This window comes from Nanorana parkeri, unplaced genomic scaffold (assembly GCF_000935625.1).
Source record: "Nanorana parkeri isolate BGI_ZX_2015 unplaced genomic scaffold, ASM93562v1 scaffold135, whole genome shotgun sequence".
Taxonomy (NCBI): domain Eukaryota; kingdom Metazoa; phylum Chordata; class Amphibia; order Anura; family Dicroglossidae; genus Nanorana; species Nanorana parkeri.
This window is the reverse complement of record NW_017306403.1, coordinates 67532-93990: the sequence shown is the minus strand read 5'-3', so window position 1 is coordinate 93990 and position 26459 is coordinate 67532.

The following is a 26459-nucleotide window of genomic DNA, read 5'->3' as shown; positions in this document are numbered from 1 at the left end:
GGGGGGGGGCGCAAAAATGCACCTTTGCCTGTATAGGCAAAAATCCTAGCATCGGCCCTGGTGGTCACCACGATTCCTATCTACATGTGTACTGGAAAATGCTGGTGAAGTGTAAGAGGAGGGGGGGTCAGGGAGGGGAGGGTTGTTCTTGACTGATCTCCATTTACCCAACTACTTCAGAGGCTTCACAATCCTGAATGACAGAGAGGTTTCAGCACAGCAGATGGCAGGAAATTACATTCAGTATCATTCTGTTATAAAGGAAAGTCGTGTTTCAGCACCACGGACAGCAACATCTGTGTGCACACGGTCAATGGAAGTAAATCTGAGAATGAGATATTTTAAAGGGTATGTAAACACTAAGGCCCTTTTCACAAGGGCGGTCCAATCGGGTCCACCTGTCAGTTTTTCCGGCGGACCCGATCGGATGCCCAATGCAAGTCTATTAGGCAACCGTGTGTAAATGGACGGGCGTCCATTTACACACGGTTACCCCCGCCTGGTCCCCAAAAACAAACGGAACAGTGTTCCGTTTTAATGGATCGGATCGTGCCGGATCGGGGGTAATCTGATGTAAACGGACACATGTGCAGATTTTAATAGCTAAATATTGTGTTACTAAACACAGTAATTCAGTTCAGCGAGTCTTTAGATTTTTTTTAATCCATGCCATGCTGTGTAGCCAGAAAGGTGACAGTTTTGCATCTTCCTGTGTCACCTGAATGCTCATTGGAATGTGGAGGAGCTATTATACAATTGCCCTTTCCTGTGAGCTGCCCATATATCTCCCCTCCAGCACCCAAAGCCTGAAAACAAATTCATGGCACTTTGTGATGCAATAAAACCCTGACTGGATCACAGTGCAGCACCCCCAATCCTTTATCTCCCTCCTGCTGTACAAGGATATGTCAGGGCGGCATCAGGAGAATGTGTGCGTGTGCGCCAAAATGCAGAGCAAGGGTCATTGCCAGCCAGTTGCATGTGTGCGCACATTTGTGAACGTGCTAATTCATGAGGGTATGCTAGTGCACATGGGCAAGGTGTGCAAACATGTCTGCATACAGGCACATGGGCACACACCTAATTCCAATCTTGGTACCAGATGGTCTATTTAAGCAACAGACCTGAGTTAGGAAGTTGCTGGATGGTCTTCAGCTGTTACTCTGCAACTTGAATCCCAAACCTGTTCCTGATCTGCTTTCCCATTTCTGACACAGTCTGCCCTTGGAGTTGTCTCTGCTCTGCCTCCCTGTTATTGACCTCAGCTAGTTCCTGACCATGGGTCATCTCTGCTCATTCCCGGTGTAACCTTGGCTAGATCCTGACTACGGCTCATCTCAGCTGATCTTCTGGTGTGACCTCGGCTAGTTCCTGACTATGGTCAATCTTTTCTGGCCTTCTGGTGACCACAGCTAGTTCCTAACTACAGCTAATCTTGCACATTCCCATGTGACCTTGGCTTGTTTCTGAGTGATTATGGCTTGTCTCTGACTACGGGTCATCTCTGTTCATTCCTGGTGCAACAAGTTCCTAACTACGTCTCATTTCTTCTAATTCCCAGTGTAATCTTGGCTAGTTCCTAACTACAGCTTTTCTCTGTTCAGTCCTGGTGTGACCTCAGCTATTTCCTGACTACAGTTCATGTGTGCTTCACCCTGCTGACCTTCTGGTGTGACCTCAGCTAGTGCCAGACTACGGTTCAACCCTGCTGACCTTCTGGTGTGGCCTTGGCTAGTTCCTGACTACAGTTGAGCCCTGCTGGCCTTCTGGTGTGACCTTGAAGCAGATCAGGAAAAGGATCAAGGTGCAAGTTAACCAGCTGGCAGTGACAATTGTTCTCCATATGGGCACATGCACACATCTTCTTGTGCTATCCTAACCAACATTGAGAATTAGGGGTGCATAGATTCAATTTTTCCCAGGCCGAGTACAGATACTTTTTCTCAAGTAATCACTGATACCAATTACCGATACTTTTTAAGTGTCATGTGACTTTTTTCCTATAACAATACAGACTTATGCTTTTAGGACAGTGGTGGAGCACCAGGGCCTGGTCACAGCTGCGACCACTGCAACCCTGGTAGATCTGCCACTGACTCCAAGCTGTAGAGGGACTACAAATCTCAGCAATACATTATACAGCAATGCAGAACACCACCAGCTATAGAGGACTACAACTCTCAGCAATACATTATACAAGGAATGCAGAATGGCACTGGCTTTAGAGGAATACAAATGGCAGCAATACATTATAGAGCAATGCAGAATGGCACCGGCTATAGAGGACTACAAATCCCTGCAATAGATTATACAGCAATGCAGAATGGCACCGGCTATCAGCTATAGAGGACTACAAATCCCTGCAATACATTATGCAGCAATGCAGAATACCATGATAATTACAGGTTTCCAAACGGTATACTAGCAGTGTTTTAAAATGCACTACCTGTATTTTTAAGGAATGCTTCTCTGAAATAAAGGATTGTTTTTCAGGTTCCACTCTATAAATGCCCCTTCTCACCTGGACACACAACTTTCAAAGTCTTTTTTCTCAAGGTCACAGAAATGGTTGCAGGCCACAGGCGCGCTCTGCTCCCGAAACGGCGACATTACACAGCGCCCGTCCTCCCACGCCTCCTCAAATCCGATCCGAGATGTTCTGTCGAATTAATTGTGCCCTAGAATGAACTGAGGACTTTCACGGCCAAAGAACCCGGCAGCCACGCCAGCCAACAACGAGAATTAAAAACGCTAAAAAGAGAGAGAGATGGCGGAGAAATAAATAAATAAAACAACGGCACACATGAGTTAACGCAACGTCTGTTCAATTAGTTTGGAAAGTATTTCTGGGTACGGGCGGCGTGCGCACTCCGCTCAATTCCCTGCGGCTGAAATGTCAATTTTCTGCACTGCCGGCACAGTGGCTGCCTAGGCAATGGCTCTCTTAATAAACTGCACAAAATAACTGAGCAATTAAGCAATTAAACTGTTTTGAAATGTAATTTAAGGCATTGGCTTGTAGCTGTTGTGACTCGGGTGGGCGAGACCATTCCTCGGCAGAATAATTTTGAAGCTCGTGGATTTGAGTTATGTTGACTGTTAGTTATGTTTTGTCCACGAGGTTAGTCTAATTTACTGCATCGTGCTCCTGAGAAAAGTACCAGTCTGAAGGGAAAGACAATGCCAGGACCCGACTCGGAGCACACTGCTGAAAACTTCTTCAAGGGTGGATGAAGTCTCTACTATGTAGTGGGGGAGGAAGGGGAGAGGGGAAGGGCCACGGGACCCAGAGGAGACAGGGGCCCTCAATACTATCTCTAGAGCCTGATTAAAGCCGAAGTAGACCAAGCATCACCATAGTATAGCTACACTGTCATTTACCAAGGACATATTTGGGTAAAACATTAGAATTTAAAATGTCGAGCCAAAAACGTTGTGTCTTGTTTTAAAGTTGAAGTTTAATCTGCTTAATTTCCTGGTTCCTGTTTATCCTATTATCTGACTTCAAGCTCTGTGCAGGCTACTGTGATCCAATCAAGCCACTGTGAAATCAAATTTCTGGGGCATTATGTGCACAAAAGGCTGGACAGACCAGCCAAGAAGGAGCTTGGGGTCACTGGAACAGGATGCCAAGGGGAACTCGTTTCAATGGGGGCACAGCATTAAAAACACAAGGTTGGGGGATGTCTGTAATCTGACTACAAGCTCTGTGCAGTGCAATGATCCAATCAATCCACCAAGAAATCAGATTATACATTATGTACACAAAAGGCTGGACAGACCAGCCAAGAATGAGCCTTGGGGTCACTGGAACAAGATGCAAAGGGGAAATCTTTTGCCCACAATGGCTGGGTAGACCAGCCAGGACAGTTCCAAGGCTTTAGAAAACAATATGAAATGGCAATCGCATGCAGCCCAATTCAGTGTCCGCTTATGGCTCCATTACAATGCAGGAGCCGGAGTGCTCTTGTGTGGTGTAAAAATGCTCAAATCCCCCTTTAGTGAATATTATTGGAACAATGCCGCAGTCATGTTTTTTTGGGGGGTTTTTCTGTATAGCAGTGACGTGCGGTACCTTCGGTACTGGGTGAGGCATTCCCCAGCATGCCCTGTCCCGCCCCCAGCATGCTGAGGTCCTGCCCCCCATCCTGATGAAGTCCTGCCCCCAACCCATTCACCAAGCTAGTGTGAAGGAGGAAGGGAGGAGACAGGGTGGAGCCTCCTGGTCCCTCACTTGCTCATCACTGGTGAGGTATCGAGATCGATGTCCTCAATGGTTTTTTTTTTATTGGACAGCTTGGACCAATGGCGCTTTGCCATTGGTCTAAACCATCCACAGAGCTCACGCCTCTAACACAGAGTAGAGGCTGTTGCAGCTCTGGCCTCACTAAGTTAGGTTACGCAAGCAGTGGGGAAGCCCGCTGCTGTGTAACCTAACTTAGCTGTCAAAAGCCGGATGCAGTCCATGGCAGGTTACACAACGGGGAGGCTTTCCCTTCCGTGTAACTTGTTACAAGCCGGTTTGAATGGAGAAAAAGCTGTCAGCTTCAGACTTCAGCTCTGCCTCCCCTGACCGCACGTGCCTGCTGTATAGCAGACAGCTGCCGGTCTCCGTAGCCAGACTCAATGTTTTAGAATGCAAATGTGAATGATCGAAAAATAAAACTTCCCAGCTTCTCTTGTAGACCCCCCGGCGGGAGGATCTGGACACGGCATACCCGATACCTCGCCTTCACAGTTGGCACCGCCGACAAACAAATGTTTAATTACTTTCTGATACATTAAACTTGCATTGTTTTTAATCTAATTGAAAGTGGCATTTAAGCATTAAATTGGCATCATCGCCCGGCAAAGATAAGAAGGTAGCTACTAGCTGGTCATTATCCTACTTATTAAATGTCAATCAGCAGTTTAGCAATTAATGGTTATGTAATCACCCTCCCTATAACTATATGGTTAAATGCCAATTAAGCAGCTCAACAATCTTTAGCCATCTCAGGCATTAATAAGGCAGTTATTACAGAGAAGTTGCCAGCAGCATTTTTCCCAAGCATTCTGCTTCAGTTCCCCTACCTACGGCAGGTTTTATTATCTCCGGCTTCAGTTAACCCACTTAGGGCCGGCGGGGGGGGCGGTGGCGGAGTTAAAATTAGGCCCAGCGGGCCGCCAGGGAGGCAAACGGTTAATTCCTATACGTCGCAAGAGCGAACAAATAAGGCGGCCGACTGGGAATTGCTTAATGTATACTTAATTGAAGCTTGAGAAAATCCAAGTGTGGCTAAGCAGCAAGGCAGAAAGTGTGAGGCTGGCCGGCCACGCTCAAGTCAAAGTCGCTGACGCTACAATATGGCAGCGATAAGTCATTTTGTGCCATGCCAAGGGCCGGATTTCCCACGAGGCCCAGCCTTGGGGCAGCAGAGAGAGTAAATCCAGTCCTGGCCATGCCCCTTTGCCTGTCCTCTACTGCACTTTATTACAATGGGTCAGGGAGTGCGGTCAGAGATGGAATTATGCACTGGAATAGTTTTGCATTCCGAAAGATTTGTAATTTAGCTCAGCTGTGATTTAGGCACCCCCTTCCAGACAGCATAGGTGGGTCCGTGACCACAAGCAGGTTCAGCTTGGCCACTGATCCACCCCCCAAGTCTGTGGTCTGAGCAATGAAGGAACGTCTCCATACAGATGAGGATTTAGCTATGCACGGTCTGCTTTTTCTTTTTCTCAGCAAGCTGCCAGTTTTACGGTTACTGCACTGTCCAAAACAGTGGAACCTGATTGTGTCATGGGGTCCGGTAGATGCCAGAGGCAACAAACAATAGACAGAATCAGTGTTAGAGCAATACAAGTTCTCAGCAGACAACACAACCGCAGACAACCAGGTCAACCAAATTGAGAGGCAGAAGCATAGTCAGACAGGCAAGAGGTGTAATCCAAAGCACTGGCTTAGGTCAGAATCCTGGACACAAATGAAAATGAGGTAATCAAGCTTTCAAAGACAAACTGAACCTGGGTATTGGGTAGTAGTTCATTGCTCACTATATAGGTAGCTAATGAGGCTCAGGTGTCAGCTGTACCATGGCCTTGCTGCAGTGCACAATAGCGTCAACCAGATGGCAAAGGCTCTAGACTGGTCATTATTGATGGCGACGGCTTAAGAGCAATCATTACATATTGGTTCAAAGTGCTGCCCTAACCTGACCCAGTCTGAGGCCTCTCATACAGAAGATAAGATGCAGACAACCTAAACACCTAGGAACCAGCTAGCAGCCAGTAACATCATACAAGTATAGACCTAGAAGCCAACTAAAAGCCAGTGGCATTACACAAGTATAGACCTAGGAACCAGCTAGCAGCCAGTGACATCACACAGGTATAAACCTAGGAACCAGGTAGAAGCCAGTTACATCAGACAGGCATAAACCTAGGAACCAGCTAGCAGCCAGTGACATCACACAGGTATAAACCTAGGATCCAGCTAGCAGCCAGTGACATCACACAGGTATAAACCTAGGAACCAGGTAGAAGCCAGTGATATCATACAGGTATAAAGCTAGGAACCAGCTAGCAGCCAGTGACATCATACAGGTATAAAGCTAGGAACCAGCTAGCAGCCAGTTATATCATACAGGTATAAACCTAGGAACCAGCAAGAAGCCAGTGACATCACACAGGTATAAACCTAGGAACTAGCTAGCAGCCAGTGACATCACACAGATATAAACCTAGGAACCAGCAAGAAGCCAGTGACATCACACAGGTATAAACCTAGGAACTAGCTAGAAGCCAGTGACATCACACAGGTATAAACTAAGCAGGAGCCAATTACATCATAACACGGGTAGCCTATCAATTAACCCAATCTACTGAGATCATAGTGGAAGGAGCCCATACATTCGCCAAGAACCCATCAATGTAGTCACGCAACCATGAAATAAACATCTTGACAAGCTATTTAGCATGCCGTGGAAATAAAAAAAAGTGCTTCGTATCCCCATTATCTGGCCTGCAATCAGTGATAGAACAATCAAAATGCCGATAAGGAAAGGTTTGGCGCTCGGCTCCGGTATAAACAGCTCGATAGAAAAGTTAAGATATTCCCCCCCATCGGCGTGGCTGTGTAAAATACAGTTCCTGCCTTCAATCTATTCGAATTTGAGAAAAGTCACTGATTATTACCTAGACAAATTCACCTGACTCCGTCTTCCTACTCAATTACCTAATGAGGCATGGCTGCCTGTGTGAGCCATTATCGTCATTAAATGCTTGACTGCAGCCGAGGAGATGCAGCTATTGTCTCAATACAAATATTTCTTTCCGAAAAGGTCTCTGCGGTGGAAGGAAGATTTTCCTCCTGACAGGTGCAGAGTCGGGAATATCATCACGCCTTGCCTCTAATGGACTTCTTTTTTATTTCTTCCCAGATGAAATGATCAAAATATCTTATCTGGGAAATTAAAGGGACATATTTTCTTTATAATGTTTCACATTGATATATATATACAGGTGAAACTCGAATAATTAGAATATCGTGCAAAAGTAATTGCAGTAAGTGCTGCAAAAGGGGCCCAAACCAAGTACTGAGTACATATGCATGCTTGTACTTTTCAGAGGTCTGATATTGTTCTATGTACAATCCTTGTTTTATTGATTGCATGTAATAATCTACTTTTTTGAGGTTGTGGATTTGGGGTTCTTGGGGTTTTCATGAGCTGTAAGCCATAATTATCACAATTATGACAAATCACGGCTTGAGCTATCTTGCTTTGCATGTAATGAGTCTCTCTCATATATTAGTTTCACCTTTTAAGTTGCATTAGTGAAATAAATGAACTTTGCACGATATTCTAATTATTCGAGTTTCACCTGTATATATACACTGTATATGTTGTGAGATGCTGAAGTCACTTTAGATTGAATTCCCAGCATGAGAATTATGATGACTTGTTCTGGGTAGGACATCAAAAAGGGTTCCTTGTAGCTTTTTGGAAACTCTCTTGACTGAGGTGGACATGTAAGCTGCGGAAAAATTCGGTTTGGTTAGATTTGGATATTTAGTTATTTCGGGATTCGGATTCCGAAATTCAGTTCAGTTTAAGGCTATAGCCGGGAGTTCATGCGCTACGGCGCATGAGCGGGTCACAGCTTTCCGTACCATCGGAAAACATGCGCACACAACGTAACAGACGTGCTAACGTGGCGCACAGGAAGTGACAAGTCTAACTCTGATTGATGACCCTATAAAAACTGGACTGCTCCATTCATTAGTGCTGAATGGTCTTTCAGCTTATGTTCCTGTGTTTCTGCTAAGCTTGATCACCTGATTGCTTTGACTACGATTGACTGCTGCCTGCCTTGACTTCTGCTTGTTCCTGGTCTCTGCCTCTGCTGGCGACTTTTGTACCGTGCTGACCGTCTGGCTTTGACCTCTGGCTTGCTTGACTTGTCTCCAGTCCTGCTCCCAACCATGCTGATCCCTCAGCTGGCTTCCAGTCCTGCTGACCTTCCCAGGGAACCTATTGCTGGACATTTGCCAGGCACTGGGCCTGAATATCTCGGCACCCGTGCTACTCTCTGTCTGCTCGCTCCCTGCCCCCGCTTCCAGGGGCGTGAGACAAGAACCGCAATCTCCCAGACCTGAATGGCATTCAGGATCCCAATTTCCAAATCGCATTCAGGATTTGGATGGCAGGGAGTAATTCCTGGAGTTCCAGTTTAAATTATGGGGACTGCCATTGATGACCACCTTCTAAAAATGCTGGTCGACTGGTTTTTACATCGACTGCCTTCAATGCTTTGAGTCGGTGATTTGGTGAAGATCAGGACATTCATGGAAACGTTAGGGCTCCCCATCTGTATAGTTGTTTCTAGTTATTATTGAATCCAGAGGGTCACCATGAAAGCCAAGTCATTGGCTTTTTTAGGAGAGGTTTTCCTCATGATTGGCAACCTTCATAGTGTGACTCCAGCAAATCATTTATTTTCTAGTTTTGGATAGAATGGGGAAGGGGTAGACTCTATGTCAACCTTTGATAGCTGTTGGCATTCCCTTTAACAAGATTTCCTCTCGTTTCCTGTTCGGGAAAGGGAAATACAAAACCTTACAGCAGTTATCAGGACACGAGAAGAGGGCTTCTTGTCCAAAATAGACACCTGTTTCAGAGACAACAATCAAAGGCAGATTTCCCCTCACTTTGGGTAGATTTGCTGTCATATCCTGTTTCATTTCCAGGACAGGAAGTGCGATCTTCCAGGAAGGGACCAATTAATGACCTGACCTCCACGGCAAAAGGTGACCCAATCCAATCGGCCATCTTTATTGGACCATTACCCACAGGGCATTGTACCCCCGGACCTCGGCAATAGCTGAATAATGGTCCAACCCACACAAACAAGCTGCTTTGTAGGAAGGCACTGTCTCTTTAAGAAACGTTGACCGCCTGTAATTAAAACGTTAATCAACAGAGCGCTGAATGTCTCCCATTCGCAGAAAGGCCGTTTCGCAGAAACACTTCTCCGCAGCTGCAAAATGCTATAAGTTTTAACAAGAGATAAAACACGGAACAGCTTGAGCGATGTAAAAATAATGGCTGATTTTACAAGGAAAATTAGATTTTTTTTTTTAACTTTTTGCTTTACCGGCTTCCGACTTGTTATAAAACCATCCCAGTGAATGCGCAAATTGTTTTTGGAAAGAGGATTGATGAGAAGATGGAATCCACATAGTGTGGATGAGTTAATGCTTGAAAGAGGCTAATATACTATATATATATATATAGTATAATGTAATTTCATCTGTCTGTCTCTCTGCTCCCTCCTCCTATTAACAAGTTTACTGCTAGCACCTGACCACTACAGCACAGTGCATTGCCTCCTTGTGTTGCTTCTCCATCCCCTGGTCCGAGCTCTGCTGTACGGGGACTGCAAGAGGCTGATACCAGGTCAAATTTAGATACTTTCACTGCTTACGTTTAAAAAAATAAATGTAATGAAGTATTAATGAATATAGAGCTGTATTGTTTTTTGTCTTTTATATGCTCCTAGAATGGGGGCAGGCAACCTCTGCACTGCAGCGGTGGTAAAACGGCACATCCCATCATGCCTCTGCCTCTGGGAGTCATGCCTGTGGCTGTCAGTCTTGCAATGACTCATGGGACTTGAGGTTCCACACCAGTTGGTGTGTCAAGGCTGCCTACACCGGTCTAGAATTTAGCTGGAAGAATATATTTCATGTCAATATACCAATAAAATATAATACTTTTGACTGCTGCCTCACATGCACAGTATGTATTGTATGTAAAGTCTCTTTAATTATTGTTCAGAAATTCTGGTAAAAATCAGCTTGATATAAATCGTCCTATTAAGGTGTCTTGATTTTTTTTTTTTTAAACTTGTTTTTCTGTATAGTTTGTAATTATTGCATATACATTTGTTCTGTGCAAATGGAGGCAAAAACGAACATTCTTAGTGTATTTTCTTTCCAGATTGAATGAAATATCAGGAAAATATCATATTATGGCCACTAGATGGAGCTGAGGAGCATAGTGAATAAATACCTGTAATGTACTACTGCTTTATGGCCACTAGGTGGAGCTGGGGAGCATAGGAAATAAATACTTGTAATGTACTACTGCTTTATGGCCACTAGATGGGGCTGAGGAGCATAAGGAATAAATACCTCTAATGTACTACTGCTTTATGGCCACTAGATGGAGCTGGGGAGCATGGGAAATAAATACTTCTTTCCTATGCTCCTCAGCTCCATCTAGTGGCCATGATGAGGTATTTTCCTGATATTACATTAGACCCAAGAAGAAAATATGCTAATAACGTAACATTTTTGCCTCCACTCTCTCAGAACGAATGTACGTGAAATTCCATGGGATGAATAGCTCTGCCTGTTGTTTATAAATACACACCTTAGGGTGGGACGAAGGGCTAGGTTAGATAGGCGACAGGCTCGTGTCATGGCTGCATAATTAAAATTTGTACCTTTTTTTAGCATTGAAACACCCGCTCACACTATTCAAAGCAGGAATGCAGCTGCTGTGGAACTACAAACCTCAGCAGTATAGGCAAGCATAGCATGAAGGCACTTGTACTCCCTCAACAGCCATAAGGCCCAAGGATGACCCCTTGCCGGATATAAGCGCCATTGTCTCATGGATACATATCGACGTCTCCATCATAATTATGTTTCCACCTATGAGTTAGGCATGCCCTATCATGGCGACCTTTGACCGGCGGTCAGCGGGATGGCGTTAATTAGACGGAGTCCTGCCTGGCCTGTGGTTCATTAGCAGAAACACGCAGTGTGACGGAAATGTTTTTTTATTATTTTTCCAAAACTCCACCACCCCCAAGCAACAAAGTGCAAGCTGGTAATTATAATTAATTGCTAGTTACCCGCCGCAAGCACAGGCTACCCGCGGTTGTAGAAACTAACGAACGCCAAGAAAGGCGAAGGAGATCTTACTAGTCCTCTAAGGCCAATTACAAAAAAAGAAAGGGTTAATATCACCTAAAATAACACGCATGTATGAATTATATCATGATGTCAGCAAATGCGTAAAAGCAAACAACACGGAGAGAAGGTGATGATGTCATTCCAATAAAAAAAAATATGTTTGGGGGGCGGTGATGTCACTCCTATACAATAGAGCTCATAGGCTGGTGGTCTCACTCCTATACAATAGAGCTCATAGGCTGGTGATGTCACTCCTATACAATAGAGCTCATAGGCTGGTGGTCTCACTCCTATACAATAGAGCTCATAGGCTGGTGATGTCACTCCTATACAATAGAGCTCATAGGGTGGTGGTCTCGCTCCTATACAATAGAGCTCATAGGCTGGTGATGTCACTCCTATACAATAGAGCTCATAGGCTGGTGATGTCACTCCTATACAATAGAGCTCATAGGCTGGTGATGTCACTCCTATACAATAGAGCTCATAGGCTGGTGATGTCACTCCTATACAATAGAGTAGAGGTGGAAGATAAACTGGACACAAGATCGCCTTTGCCCTAGCAGCCAATGACATGACTCATAGCGTCCTTGGCTCTGCATGTCCCGGGCATCGGGAGATAGGAATTCCACACCCCTGCTGCCCCAAGGCCGGGCCTTGGTTGGCCTTGTGGGAAATCCGGCCCTGTATGTGGTCAAGATAACACACATGTTTACCATGGTGGTTTGACAAAGTGCGAACAGCTTGGGTTCATGTCAAACTAATGGTCAACCCAAACCTGAAGCTCCTCCCTAATGAGCACTACCCATCTATTTGATTTCATTGGTGATTTTATTGGTACCCGGGTCTTTTATTCTTTGGTCACTTCTATAAATGGATCTCGCATTTGGAAAGCAAGGATGCCACTTCTATGAAATAGGACTTATGTTTTAAGAGCAGTGATGTCACTCCTATAAAATGGATTTTATATTTGGTTGGTGGACCACCAGACCACCGGGACTGGCCTCTCTAAAGTCAACAGCACATCAAGTCAGCCCAAAGCTTGTTCTATGGAGAGCCTCACGTCTGATCGCTGAGAGCAGATTCAGTAGCTCTGTTCATGACCTATTATTTATTTGTAAGAGATACGGACATTCTGGTCATCCAGGATCTCAGCTCCAGGTTCTCCACCTTAAACTTGCGCAATATCTGACCCAGCTTCATGAAATAGACAACATTTGCCCCAGCAGTAGGAAAGTGTTAATGGCGTTTTTTCCGTCATGTCGCTCTGCGATTGGTCCACAGATTTAGGTCCCCACCAGCAATCACATACATTGTTCTCTTTCCTCTTGATGAGGACTTTTTTTTTTTTCATCTGTGCAGAAGATATGGTCTTCCCCATTGTTTTATCATGTTATTTGTTGGTGTTCTATAATTAAGACATCAGAAAACCAGATGGAGACATTATTGTCCCCATTGTTTTCTTCCGACGCTCCAACCACGCATCCTGTAGTATTTTATTCCGCAGCTAAATGTTTCTTATGTTAAAAAAGCAAACTAAACAAGTTTTTTCTTTTGTAAAGTTTTATTACCCACTTTTGGATTAAAGGCAAGAGGGCGGATTTAAAAGGAAAACTCAACTTTTTGTTAAAACCTAATGCAAAACTTAAAGGTGGCCATACACTTTACAACTATCGCAAGGCCTTAGTCTTACGATGGTTATAAAGTAATTAAAAAAACGTACAATCTGCCCATCTTGGACAGGCAGATCGTACTTGCGATCATCGCAAGCCCTCCCCCTGAGAGGCGGGCTTCCGATGACCGCAATGCTGAATGGGCAGTGTGTGCGTGCGCATTTGTCTCCCGAGCATGCTAAAAACCAGCCGAAAATCGTGCGATTCTCGGCTGGTTTTCTAGCGTGCTCCTTAGACAAAAGACGTGCGACCGTACAGTAGAAACGGTCGCACGTCTTCATTCACACTGCTCGATTCTCGTACGATCGCGCGATTTCCCGCGATTCTCGTACGAGAATCGTGCAGTGTAGGGGCACTTTAAGTCACCTCCCCATCTTCACCTGGGTGTGGGATCTTCAGCCTTTTTGATTGGCCGGGCCAGAGTTATGTAACTCCGTGAATGTGCAACTAGATATCCTAAAGAAGATTGGGAACAGACAGGTACGGTTGTAATTAAGTGACGTTCCGCTTTAAAAGCCCAACTCAGCTTTTGGTTTAAAGCGGCTAAATAAATTCCAGGTGCATCCAAACTAAAAGGTCCCTTTTATTCACAGGTTTGGCTGTGACGGTGGAGGGGAGGGTAATTCGAGGTCCTGCTGTAGGTGTGCGCTTGCACTTTGATACACTGTACAAAAAAATATTGATACAGAAGAAGGTACATATTTATTTTGCTCATCCAAAACTGCAGCTATCTGCGCTCACGGGGCACCGTTTCATCCCCGCTCGTCAAAGAGCGCCTGTCGGCTGCGTTTCATCTCTTACGAGGCACCGTGGCGCAGTCTCTCAGCTCCCCAAGGCCCGCCAGCCTTAGCACACAGTTTAGCTTTGTTTTAAGAACTTCGGTGGATCCCCAGCGGCTGCCGCAAAACTTCCAGGGCACGTCAGCCGCCTGCGAGACTCAACACCAGCCGTGGAGGAATTATGCCGCTTATTCTCCTGGGGGGGGGAGGGGTGCAGATCCCGCACCTGTCATTTCAGATGAAACAGCGGCGCTCGGCGCATCCGGATTCCGAGATGGAACGCCAGCCAGGCTCCTGGCGACTTTAAAGTGAGGCAGCGTCATGCTTGGGTCAGGGAAGGTAAATGTCTAATTTGTATCTAGCGGAGCATAAATCCTCAGCTGACACAGATTCTACCAGACCAGCTCCCGGTGTCTATTGCATCGGTAATTACCGCCACGGCAAAACAAACACGAGTCAAAGGACAGGCGGCCTCCCAGACCTTTCCTATTATTTGTCTGTCCCTGTTGTTAGCTCAGCGTGTGTGTGGAACTTTGGTTATTTTTAGAGGAGAGCTCCACCCGGGATACAACTAGTAAATACATAGTACTTAATAAAAAGCTTTTTTTTTTCTCCCAGTAGCTGTACTAAAGGTTGCAAATCACTTAAAGGAGAACTATGAGGGGGGTGATTTTCACTCAGCCTCATAATCTGAGCCGACCTGTGGCAATGAGACTGTCACAGGTCGGCTCAGTAGATCGGGAGGTAAACGAACACATACCGGCGCTCGCTCACTTCTCGATCCTGTCACGGCAGAGAGCCGAGACAGGGGAGGGGCTGGATTCCCCCCGCTCCGATCCGCCAGCGCTGACTGGCGGAAAGGATGGGGGAGGGGGCGGGTACAGCTGGCTCTGCCTCTAGATAGGCAGAGCCAGCTGTCACTCACTCAGCTGGGCGGATCCAGACATACCGCGAGATGTAGCTCCTTATATACTGAGCTTAGGGTGACGGGAGGACGCTAGTTTGTGTCCTCCCATGACCCTGAGGAGAAGTATGGGGAAAAGCCTTAACCCCATAGTTCTCCTTTAAAGCTGAACTCTAAGATAAGCAAATATTGTCCTCATACAGGAGTCACGTATATTCGTCCTTGGATCATGGTGAGCTTTGTGTATTTCTTCCAGATCTGTGCAGTAATCCAGAGCTTCCTGTAATAAAGACCAGTCACTGCTGCTCTCTCTCCTTGTGCAGGGTGACTGGTCTTGTCTCCGCCCCCTCCTGTAAGAAAAGACCATTCACTACTGCTTAGGGTTGCCACCTGTCTAGGATTCACCCGGACCGTCCGGGTTTTGACTGCTGTGTCCGGGTTTCATGGCAGCTGAAACCAGGATACCTGTTGTCAGGTAGACAGGGGCAACCAAAATTAAGATTGGGGCTACTGGCCCCCCCACTGAAAATAGTCTTGACTCTGATATTTGCATATGAATGGGTGGTGCTATTTACATATAAATAAGTCCGTGATTCATTCTCAAAAAAACATTTCCGTGCATCGCTAGACTGTTCAGGTTTCGCTGAAAGAAAAGGTGGCAACCCTACTACTGCTCTCTCCTTCTGCATGGTGACTCGTCTCCACCTCTCCTGTAATAAAGACCGCTCACTGCTGATCTCTCTCCTTGTGCAGGGTGACTGGTCTTGTCTCCGCCCCTCCTGTAATAAAGACCGCTCACTGCTGATCTCTCTCCTTGTGCATGGTGACTGGTCTTGTCTCCGCTCCCTCCTGTAATAAAGACCAGTCACTGCTGATCTCTCTCCTTGTGCAGGGTGACTGGTCTTGTCTCCGCCCCTCCTGTAATAAAGACCAATCACTGCTGATCTCTCTCCTTGTGCACGGTGACTGGTCTTGTCTCCGCTCCCTCCTGTAATAAAGACCAGTCACTGATGATCTCTCTCCTTGTGCAGGGTGATCCCTCAAGTGCCTATTGCTCCCTTCATAGATATAGTAGAAGGAGTAAGCATAGCCACTCGGGGACAGGAAGTGTGTTTTTCAGGATTCACTGGGTGAAAATAAAGTTTAAGGCTGGGTTCACACCTAGGCGTACGGAATTTGCGCATTTGCCGCGCGTTTCATGCCCCCTTTTTTTCGCCGCGATTTGCAGTAAAAAAACACGCGACAAACACGCATTTCCGAGGGCTAACTGGCTGTATCCCAATGGATACGCGCTGCAAATACGCCCCAAAGAAGCTCCTGTACTTCTTTGGGCGTAGGGCGTTTTGCAGAGCGTTCCTACGCGCTGTATAACGCCCAGGTGGGAACCATACCCATAGGCAATCATTGGTTTTCACATGTTGAGTGTTTTACAGAGCGTAGGAACGCCTCTGTAAAACGCCCAGGTGTGAACCAGGCCTTAAAAAAATGGAAAAAGTTGTAAGCCCGATGCTCAGGGCAGATCACAGAGCACGGATAAGGATGACAGGCCAGCGGTCTGTACTTTAAAAAAAAAAAAAATCATGTTGCCAGTAATGGCTCTCATTCCCTTTTATTCCCCATTTTGGCGGAAGTGTTCCCTTTAACTCTTCCAATGACTGATCAGCCATCACGCCGACCGCAGATTCCGCCGTACGGCTTGTCTACAACACACTAATATCCTTGTCTCGTTCCGCGCTGATATTGTCTGCCAGTTCTGGTAACAATGAAAAACATACCGCTTAGCGGCCGCTCCTGGGAAATTATCTTCTGAAGTGTTTATCAGGAGTGCTAAGCGGAGTCTCCGGAGCCCTCTGCGCCGGCCTGGTAAGCAGGAGAGTGCCTCCAGCCTCGGCGCTCATAGAGGATGGCGCTGCACCCCATGTACCATGTACAGTGTACCCCGCAGTGCTCAGCATTGACCGTGTACAGTGCGTGGTATAGATAGAAGTCTCACCCTAGGCCACGCCTATGTTTGAGAGATTCTACCTTCTATAAATATCTATACATAAACCAATCAAAGCCAATAATTCGTATCAAGTTCCGATAGGCTATGGCAGGCTTAGGCAACTCCGGTCCTCCAGCTGTGCTTTAACTACAAATCCCGTCATGCCTCTGCCTATGGGAGTCGCGCCTGTAACTGTCAGTCTTGCAATGCCTCCTGGGACATGTAGTTCCACTACAGCTGGAGGGCCGGAGTTGCCCCCCCCGGTCTATGGTCTACATCTGTTTTGCCTTAATCAGTTATTTTCTTTTATATCTCCTGATTTGCTGCAAATCTGCTTTTTCAGATTTTCTATAATAATTACATTGTCAGGATTTACTGGTTCCTTGCACACACAGGAAGTGGATTGCAGGAGGAGTGACCAGTTAGGTCTAGCAACCAACACACAGCTCCATCATCAGTATTTGTGCCACCAATGAGATCTGTGCACACTGCTCAATCCCCAATATCCATTACACATAGTGCTTTGCACCTCTCCATTACAAGCTGTGCCCCATACTTCTCTTATAGACACAGTGCTTCATACCTCTGATAGACACAGTGCTTCATACCTCTGATAGACACAGTGCTTCATACCTCTGATAGACACAGTGCTTCATACCTCTGATAGACACAGTGCTTCATACCTCTGATATACACAGTTCTTCATACCTCTGATAGACACAGTGTTTCATACCTCTCTTATATACACAGTGCTTCATACTTCTCTTATAGTAGACACAGTGCTTCATACTTCTCTTATATACACCGTGCTTCATACCTCTCTGATAGACATCGTGCTTCAAACCTCTCTTATATACACCGTGCTTCATACTTCTCTTATATACACAGTGCTTCATACCTCTCTTATATACACCGTGCTTCATACTTCTCTTATATACACAGTGCTTCATACCTCTCTGATAGACACCGTGCTTCATGCCTCTCTATTGAACACAGTGCATCATTCTTCATCTCTATTACATCTAGTGTCTTATAACTCTTTTTTAGACATGATATCTCATACCTCTTAGGCCAAGTTGGGAGTCATGATGTTGGATGTCTCGATGTCCTGCATTCAGGAGTCCAGGACATCAAAGACCTGCCAGGGGGCAGGTCATCTTTGCACCCTGTATTTCGAGTACAATGGTGCAGGGAACGTACTGACGTCAGTGCAGCTCTCTGCATCATTGAGGCCTGTCCTAGCTAGACGGGAAGGGGACTTTGCATGACACAGGACCCTGAAAAAAGGTAAAAATATTAAACATAACATTTAAAGGGGGGGGGGAGTGGCCACCCAAGCTGAAGTTGGACTTTAAGTAAAGAGGTTTTATCAGCGAGGCACACTTCCAGTGTCTCCTCTTGTCCTGGTTCACCGGTATTAGAAGTGCCTTACGGTCTGCCCTACGAAGTCTTTTGAGGAAGACAAAAATATGGAAGCAGGACAATGGAAGCAGCTGGTCCAGGCGTGTGACAGATTCGGAAAATACACTAAAGTGCCAAAGCAGCGCCTTACCCACCCCAACACCCAGCACAGACAATAACTGCATCATTCAAAGAAAACAAATGAGGAATCTGATAAACTTGGTGCTCGCAGGAACGAGGCGGGGAGTTAAATAAGCAAATCAATGAGTATTTGTGGACATTGTTGATGAACGTTTATCATCCACATCTGTGACGTACCCAGTGGCTGCTCAACAAAAGAGCGAGCGCAGATGCATTGTGCTGCCCTTCCCGGCACGCTCTTTGGGCCCGGCAAGGGGAACATGGCTCCCCTGCCGCTAAAACACTGGTAATTTTTCTCTCCCTGGGCTCCTTTTCTGATCTGAAGATCTGTTATCCTGCGGACTCTCCACAATGAAGCGCAAGGTAATTGCGCGCCTTTTGTGATTTCTATTGAGCTGTAAAGTAAACAATGCTGGATTTTGGAATTAACCCCACAGCAGCTGAATGGCACAAGATAACACCGGGCCTCACCCACATAAGGAAATGGTCTTCCAAAGCATCTCTGCTTTACCGCTCTACATCTTGTATTTTCATTGGGGAATTTCGCTACCAGTAGCACATATTTAGCTTATCATTGCTCCCCCACCATTCCGTGCACAACTAAGAGCATAGGACGCCCGGTACTTTTGGGTATGGAGATCATGTGACTCACCCACCCTCCCCCCACATGACAGGGATGGTGATTGGCCACTCAAGCACCAAGCTCTGTCTCATAATGGACATTCCAAAGGCCCATTTAGGCTCCAAGTCTTAACATAGGGCAACCTGAATGGAGCAGCATGGTTGTGGGGGCATTAAATGGAACCTGCTGCTTTGTTCTGCATGGGTGCAGCACATGTTTATAATTATATATGTAGGGATGTAGTATTTTTTGCTAAATTCCTTTTTGTATTTTGTGTGATTTCTGTAGCTTGCAGTGCGCTATAGTCGGCCTACCTGTACCTCAACGGGACTGATCTCCAAGCATTGAGTATATTATTTCTGTCATGTGCTGTTTGAGCTTGCTCCAGCAGGGTGCGCTAGAGAGGTATCATTCTGTGTTATGAATGTTTGATGACCTAGCCCAGTATTGGGCAATTTACTTGAAATAGGGGGCCCCAAATGTGGCCTATGACACCAACAAAGGGTAATAATTTAATGCTACCGAAAGTTGCCAGAAACTGCAGGCATGGAGCAGGAAATGATCAGAGACTATGGGCATGGCACAAGAGATGTTGGAGACTGGGGACGTGCTTCAGGGGGTAGTTATAGACTGGATACACATTATATGAGACAGCTAGAGAACACTATTATGATTGCCAAATCTATTCTTCTGCATTTATGCTTCCCACTGGCCCCTTAAAATGTACTTATATATTTAATATTTATCTCGGTAAGATCAATTTTAAAATAGCAGAAAATAACATACAAAGAGAAAAGGGATGGTGAAGGATATAAATAAAACCATTTAGCTACTAGAGGCCAGTCTAAAGAAAATTTTCCCACACTGGTTTGAGTGAAGACCCAAACCCTCCAAGAGCCACATAAAAAGTTGCCAAAGTTTGGCACCAGGCTTGAGGGCCTGCTGAGGCAAGCTTGGAGAACTGTTAAATGCCTGGCACACTTCCTGTATTGTCTCGTCCCTGATGGGTTGTTTTTTTTCCCTGTGAGGATGTCACTAAAAGAAGACCTGTCTCTCTCCCAAGGCCTTGGGGTGGAAGGGATGCAGGGAACCCTGAAGATGCTGGTTGCTGGAGCCTAGAGGAAAAGGGCTGCAACTATTCTGTGCATATGGAGATGTGGTGAGTGGCTGGTTGAGTGAGAAGTATACACAGGAACCTTTTCTTGTTGATAAAGATTGAGATATGAATTGAACCTCATCTGCCCTGAAACTAGAGCTCTACAAGAGCCCAACCAGTTTAGTCTATGTTATGAAGGAACCAGGAGAGACTTTAAAGGCCAAGTCTGAAGTTTGAGAGCATTTTTGGGTATATCCTGATCTACACACGTCACCCTTCTTCTGATATTGCCTCTTGCCTATTTTAAGACCCTAATAAGGTGACTGTCGTCCATCTTTGCACACCCTGAACAAAGAATTTCACCTGAAATTGAAAGTGACTGGGATCTTATTGCCATGGAAGTGTGCTGCGGACATCGGAAATGTAGCTGTTGGTCTTAAATCTTTATTAGACGTGAGTATCAAGAGTGCTACTTATGCATAATATAGCAACTGTGTACTTTAAACCCATGTGATCCCAGATAGACACAAGTTGGATCCCAGTTAGACAAGTTGGGCTTCTAGAAGTCAATCTTTATTGAACATGAGTATTAATAGCGATACATTTGCATGCTTAAACAACTGTGTACTTGGAACCCATGTGATTGTGGTTAGATGCTGAGTTGGTCTCCCAGACATCAATGTTTATTGGACATCAGTATCAATAGCAGTACATATGCATAATATAACAACTGTGGACTTTAAACCCATGTGATCCCAGTTAGACACCAAGTTGGTCTTCCAGAAGTCAATGTTGATTGGACGTCAGTACCAATAGTACTACATGTTCATACGTTAACAACTGTGGACTTTAAACCCATGTGATGCTGAGTTGGTCTTCTAGAAAACAATGTTTACTGGACGCTATAAATAGCGCTACATATACATAATATAGCAACTATGGACTTTAAACCCATGTGATCCAAGATTGACACCAAGTTGGTCTTCTAGAAGTCAGTGTTGATTGGACATCGGTACCAATAGCGCCACATATGTATAATGTAACAACTGTGGACTTTAAATCCATGTGATCCCAGTTAGACACCAATTTGGTCTTCTAGAAGGTTTATTGGAGGTCTGTAGCAATAGCCGCTACATGTGCATAATATAACAACTGTGGACTTGTGATCCATGTGATGAACATGTGTGTTAGACGCCGAGTTAGCCGCATGCAGTAGGCACAAAACCCAGACATCTCCCGTATACGGCATAATAATTCAGCTTGTCTGCATTTGCTGTGTGCCAACCAGATAAACTGACAGCCTGCCAGAAAAGCCGGCTCATTTGCGCGACAGGCTCGGTAACCGTTTAGCACCGGCCCCCCGGCTGGGCGTCTGCAACGGTAAAATTTTGTTACCGTCACCTTTGGCTGCCTCCTTCCTTCTCAGCACGGCAAACCCGCAGAGACGGGAGAACTTGGCAGATTCACAGCTGTGCCAGCCTCCACCCCGCACCTTCGCGCCTCCCGTACGCGCTTTACAGCAGGACCAAAGAGATGCCTCGTGCAGATTTAAATTGGTCCCCTGGGCGCATCCAGCTGCTGTTTGGAATTCTGCACAGGCAGCGAAACAGAGATAGAGGGCAACGGTCTCGGAAGTGCCAGGGAAGCTTACGGGGCAGGCGCACGGAACAATAGCCCTCGTATCTGCGCACAAGGGAGACAAATTGCATGAAAACGAGAAAGGAAAAAAAAAATGAGGCGGCCATATTTTACCGTCTCACGCCGTTGTTTTTATACAGCCCGCTGATGCAAGCCGAAGACAAATGGGACTGATCTGCCGGCTAACCTAAAGAACAGTCAGCAGCCAATTTTCCGAATCGATGTATCGATGTATATACTTTCTTTTCTCGGAACGATTGGATAACATTGTATCCTGCTAATGATGATCCTATCGAATGATGTGACCGCCACCCTGCATCGGCAGTTGTTTGTGCTGCGTCCCCTTTAGATTCCAGGCGCTTTCATTCTTTTTGTCTGAAGGCCCACGCTGTGAAAATAATTGATATTTTTGATTTTGCCAACAAAACTGAATCAAAAGGAAACTGAGCCGTGCCTAGGAAAGGATAAAGGTATACGGTGAATTTAAAGGGCTAGTCTGCCTTAAATTGAGATTTGCAACCTTTTTGGGGAGGCTGCAGGGTTAAAGCAGAACCCCCCACCCCCCCACCACCCCAAATCAAAAGCACTTCCTAAAAGTTGTAAATAAATGAAACCGTTAATTAAAACTTATGGAAGACTCCAGCTTCTGGCTGCTTTCCTTAAAGGAGAACTATGGGGTTAAGGCTTTTCCCCATAGTTCTCCTTAGGGTAACGGGAGGACACAAACTAGCGCCCTCCCGTTACCCTAGGCTCAGTATATAGGGAGCTACAGCTCGCGGTATACTGAGACGCCGCAGCTGAAGCGGATCCCGACAATTATGTCTGGATCCGCCCAGCTGCGTGATTGACCGCTGGCTTTGCCTATCTAGAGGCAGAGCCAGCTGTGCCCGCCCCTCCCCCGTCCCTTCCGCCAGTCAGCGCTGGAGGATCGGAGCAGGGAGAGGGGAATCCAGCCCCTCCCCTGTCACGGCAGAGAGCCGTAACAAGATCGAGAGGTGAGCGAACGCCGGTATGTGTTCTCTCACCTGCCGATCTACTGAGCCGACCTGTGACAGTCTCATTGTCACAGGTCGGCTAGAACTATGAGGCGAGTGAAAAGAAGAGTTCTCCTTTATAGAACTCTGGGTAAAAATTGTATTAACCCTTGCAGTGGCGGTGATCCCACTCTCCCCTCTGACTCTGCCCCCCATGATTCTTTGGGGGGGGGGAATCATTTTTGTTTTGTTCCTGTTTTTTACCTGGGGTCCCCCTCTAAATTCATACCAGTCCATGTACATGGCTTGACATACAGATTCACCACTTCACGTGTAGGTTTAAGGCATCCCCCAACAGGGCCATCCCCATAATGAGGCAGCCGGAGGCTATTACCTCAGGGGGGGGGCAGCAGGCAGAGCAGCATGGTTGCTTTGCTGCACAATGTTTCTGGTCAGAGCGTCCCAGGTTGCTAATAGCTGGGTGGGGGGATGTGTAAGAGCCCTACACATCTCTCTGCCCGGCTCCGAGAAACCTGGATGCGCTTGCTGGTGTCCTACCGGGCTCCTGGCAACCAGTGGTGTCACTGGTTGCCAGGAGCTCAGTGGGACGCCCCTGATCCCCCAACAGTTATTGTGTATTTCTAATGCTGCCCTTTTAAGCAATTCTCCCATTCTTGTAAAGGAGGCAAACCTATCCCTAAGACAAGAAATGGGCTGGGACTACAGGACACTTCCTCCTTTCCTCATCACTGTAACATAGTGGGAGGTATTCTGTTGTTCACTCACACAGTCTATATGCTTCTTGGCCATGGGTAAAAATTGTCACTCACTGTTCTATACCTATGGAGAAGCAGTATTGTTACTCTAAGACAGGACTAGAGGACACCTCCCTTTATCCTCTTCTCCATAATATGTGGGGTGTTCTGTAATCCACAGGCAGAGCTGGGAAAATTTCGTTCAAAAACTAAACTGAATCGGACATGTGACTTTTCTGACCAATCAGATGTGTTTTTCGGTGTACTGCATCCGAATGGGTCTGAACATGAACTTTCGTTACGGCAACATGGGAGCCATACACAGTATATACATATAATACTAAAGCTGAGGCTCCCAGACCCGAATCTCCCCAATGCCACTTGGGTCTGAGAGCCTCTGCTTTAGTATTATATGTATATGGCTCCCAGACCCGAATGGCATTTGGGAACTCCCAAATGCAATATGGAAATTCGGAAACCAAATGCCATTCGGGTCTGGGAGCCATATACATATAATACTAAAGCTGAGGCTCTCAGACCCAAGTGGCATTCGGGAGCCCCGAATACAATTTGGAAATTCGGATCCTGGATGCCATTCGGGTCTGGGAGCCTCAGCTTTAGTATTCATATCTGTATAGGGTTTTCTGTGGTATTCACAGTGAATATTCGTAAACTCATCCGAAACTAACGAAAATTCGGATCCGATTTCCGGAATAACTAAATGACCGAACCAAATTTTTCCGCAGCTTTAATATCTATGAGGGGGTCCCAATGTGACTATGTTTCACGTTACATCCGGACTATGGGTGTAATATAAAGCATGATCCAAAAGGTGAGCTCAGCCTTTAAAGGAGAACTATGGGGTCAGGGCTTTTCCCCATAGTTCTCCTTTGGGTAACGGGAGGACGCTAGTTTGTGTCCTCCCGTTACCCAAAGGAGAACTATGGGGAAGAGCCCTGACCCCATAGTTCTCCTTTGGGTAACGGGAGGACGCTAGTTTGTGTCCTCCCGTTACCCAAAGGAGAACTATGGGGAAGAGCCCTGACCCCATAGTTCTCCTTTGGGTAACGGGAGGACGCTAGTTTGTGTCCTCCCGTTACCCAAAGGAGAACTATGGGGAAGAGCCCTGACCCCATAGTTCTCCTTTGGGTAACGGGAGGACGCTAGTTTGTGTCCTCCCGTTACCCAAAGGAGAACTATGGGGAAGAGCCCTGACCCCATAGTTCTCCTTTGGGTAACGGGAGGACGCTAGTTTGTGTCCTCCCGTTACCCAAAGGAGAACTATGGGGAAGAGCCCTGACCCCATAGTTCTCCTTTAAAATTCCCAAAAGAAGCTAATTAAAAAAACAAACGTTTTTAGGGTTTAGATACATTTTAATGTACATCTGTATCCATGGAAAGGTGTATAAAGCGCTCTCTTGATTGACATGCAGACATCCTCCATCTTTATGAGCACCTGTTGGGACCCGTTGGGCATCCTGATATGCCAATCTCAGCTTTAAGAAGCCAAATCAACCCACTTGGTAGGGCAGGGGGGTACGTTCCGCGATTGTTTTTGTGCACGCCGCGTCACAACCCTCGTCGCGTGGATCCTTTTGTCGGATCGCCCCGCCAACCTCCCAGCAGAGCGATTTTGGCAAACGCAGCGGCGGGATTACAGAAACAGGTATGAAAGCGCCATTCCCGACTCCTCTCCATTACAGAGACGGCGTTATTAAGAAATAAACCTTCGCCGTTCGGAAAAAGGAAACCGTTTGACATCGCCGTGTCAAGGTTCCGGAGAACAAGAGCGGAGAAAAAAGAAAAACAGCTGAGCCCCGGAATTTTCCAGATGTAAAGAAACCGAGCGGTCCTGCAAGTTTTCCGCGCAGGAAAAACCTTGAACGCGCATAAATCATCCGTGCGGCGGCGGGAAGAATAGAGACGTTACCGTGGAAACACGAGAGGGGCTACACTACAAAGCGTCTCTTTTGTGTTGTCGGCCTTGTCTCCTCGCATCGGGCAAACTGCGATTCAAGGCGAAGCAAATGCCCCAGACGCTGTGATTAACCCGTACGCGGCCGCGCGGTTTGCCGGACGCGAATTCCTTCACATTGCCAGTTTGAAATAATAGGTGTAGTGAGGTTTGGCATTACCGCATTTTTAAAAAAAAGGTTTTAACAATGGAGGGATTTTTGGATATTTTGGACGGGTTTTGTTAAAGAAAACCTGTCACCAGCTGAAGAAAAATCCTCTTACTTGCAAAGTTTCTGACTTGCAATGTGCTTCTGTCCTTGCCAGGGAATTGACTCTCCGGGAAGAGTCGACTCCCTAGTCCAGCCCTGTCCCTCTTTGTGAGTCATAGCCTCCTCCTCTTCTGGGAGTGTCTAATTACTGTCTGTACTGGCCCAGCTGCTCCACCCCTCCACTCACCTCCCTACATAAACTTTTATGTAGCTGCCTGGGGGAAGAGCGAAGGGGGTGAGCAGGGGTGGGCAACTCCGGCCCTCCAGCTGCTTTAGCTACAAAGCCCAACATGCCTCTGGGGGTCATGCCTGTAACCAGGGGAAGCCCCCTGTAGCATATCATTAGGGGGGGCGGCAGGTGCGGGGTGGGGGCGATAATACGGGTGGCTAACAGCACCATGCTCCCCTTGACAGTTCAGCCTACCGCCCGGGTGACAGCTCGACCACCCGCCTCCCACCTCCTCTGACCCTTCTAACAGCTTGGCCCCCTTCTCCTGGCCGCCTCAGGCAGCGAAAAAGGTAGAGACGGCCCTGCCTGTAACTGCCAGTCCTGCAATGCCTCATGGGACTTGTCTTTCCCCATCAGCTGGAGGGCCGAAGTTGCCCACCCCTGACCTTGTGACTTGCTACAAAGGGCCCAGGGCCAGCAATGGAAGGGCACCCCACGATACAAATGGTAAGCGCTGACATTTTATGGCATCAAAATTTCAATGCATTTGACTCGTCTTTCCATTAAGGCCGCCAATCACATTCCCAAAAACAGCACTGAGAAGCCCGTCATTCCCCTTTAAGGAGCTTCTCCA